The following is a 2,340-nucleotide window of genomic DNA, read 5'->3' on the forward strand; positions in this document are numbered from 1 at the left end:
GTGAATCAATATTCCTTATCAAATAGCACTTTTAAATCTTTTCAGAGCATTATTTAATCTTTAATATTGTTAATGTTTATGCAGTAAAAACAGTAAATAAAAGAATAGACGTGGAACAAAACATTTTGGTGGAAAACCCCCTCCAGGTCAAAAACCACCGAATGATTTCTAATAAATTATTTAATATTCATCCCCAATTGAAATGAAAGCAACAACTTCATAGAAATCCAAAAAATAATTCTTCTCCAGCTCCCAATAGAAGGACGCCCCAATGCCTTGGTTTCTTCAGTAATCAACTCAATGGATGCCCCAATACCCTAGATCAACCTACCACCCTAAAGTGTTCACAAGCTCCAACATGTAGGCAGCTTCATGAACCTGCCTAGCACCTCCCTGCCACCCTATAATGACTGAAATGAGATAAGAGTGTGGATTCCCATACCAAGGACAATGATCCACAATACAATATGATTTACAATGATTTTGAATGAACACCCAATCACACTATGACCTACAACCCAACCATGACACCATCCCAACAAAGACTCCTATACCTCCCAACAATGCCTTTTCGACTCTAGGCAGATTGATTCTTTTACAATAATGACTCTTCCAATGATGACACTTTTACAAATGACTCTTTTACAAATTTACAATGATGAATCTTTGCCTTAAAACTTCTTCACAATATACGAATGGTTATCATGTCTTTAAAGGATGTCCTACTGCAATACTTCCTTTTATTTGATACTTCATCTCTTGAATGCTCACTTGATGTTTTCCTTGAATCTTCTTCTACCTACATGCAAATTTTCCTAGCGAAACCTAATCTCAAAAGGAAAAACAAAATACCCTTCAACTTACCTCTGCCTTCAAAACACATGTAAGTGCATAATAATGAATAAATACAAATTAAAATTACAATGCACACCTAAAATGTTCTTGTCACTTTTGTTGTTTACTTGTTGCAGCAATAGACAAAGACTCCCAATCTTGATATAGGCCTGGACTCTATGCAAGACTATATCCAAACTGACCTAAAGATATATACAATAGAAATTGGTGATAGACCCTAGACTTGTGATGAACCAAGTTCTAAGTTCAACAACAGAGACCATTCTATCAACTATGACAAGAGAAGTAACATGAACTTACAACATCATATAGATTTGGTATACTTGGTGTAGCATCAAATGTGTAGCATCAAGAATAGGACATCCAAAATGTGATATCAAAACTAACTGTGACATATAGAGACACATAGATATAACCGAGACCCTGTATATAATTTCATTGTCCTGCAAAATATATGTTAGAGATGATACTAAAAATTCAAATGTAAACACTTAATCATACATACCTTGTTGTAGGAGACTTACCCTTGACTGTTGATGTGTGGTCCTTACTGCAGTGATCCTTGAATGCATGTTTTTTCTTGCCTTCTTGGAGCTCAATATTTAATCTATTGTATATATGTCATTTCAAATACTCAGGGTCTGAAGTTTCTTCTTGTGGTAGCCCTCTCGGTCCTCTTGGTAACCCCACAGGTCTGATCAATATTGGATTATTCAAGAAATATTTATGCCCAATCTCCCACAATGACTTGATTATAGCCTAGTTCAGTAGAGCGAACTTGTACAAAGTGCCACGTGTCACTATTGCGAACTTCAACCCTGAAAATTATACTCAACAAACTAAAGTCCGTCATATTTCTGTGACTATTTACAAAATTGGAATCCAATTCTTAGAGAGAAAGCTATGACGATTTGCCCAACATCACCTGTTTGACATGGAATTCGGGAGCCTCCAAACACCCTAACTTCCTTAGATCATATCTCCAAAAATATAGAGAACCAAGATATAAAATCTGGTTAAGAGGTGAATAAATATTGTGGCGCAAATGGGTTTTATTTTCAGCTTCTAAAGTTGTGCAGAAAAAAAGATATAGCGAGCATTCCACGATGACCTATTTGAAGCCACAAAATCCCTACAAGAGGAGGATATGAGGGTCATTATTTATATGAATGTCTTGAGTTGAGAGGGTCGTGAACAAGTTAACCTCAAAGGTATTTTAGGAGAAAAAAACATTATAAATTATTGACTATTCAATAACCACAACCAATTATGATTTCCATGCCACAAACCCATAGGGTTTTAGCCCACTAACTGGGGTTACTAACTTCAAATGCAAATAACTCTCAAACCGTGAAGAACTGGGAGGCGTACCATATATCAACAGAAACATATTGATGAGTAGAATCCATCGATAAGATACTTGACACAAAATAATATGCATTGTAAAGTCAAGATTCCCTTGCAAGATTAGGGTAGACCCTGGTG

Source organism: Pinus tabuliformis, chromosome 2_2 (assembly GCF_031772625.1).
Source record: "Pinus tabuliformis cultivar Carrire ecotype Pingquan chromosome 2_2, CPIR1, whole genome shotgun sequence".
Lineage (NCBI taxonomy): Eukaryota > Viridiplantae > Streptophyta > Pinopsida > Pinales > Pinaceae > Pinus > Pinus tabuliformis.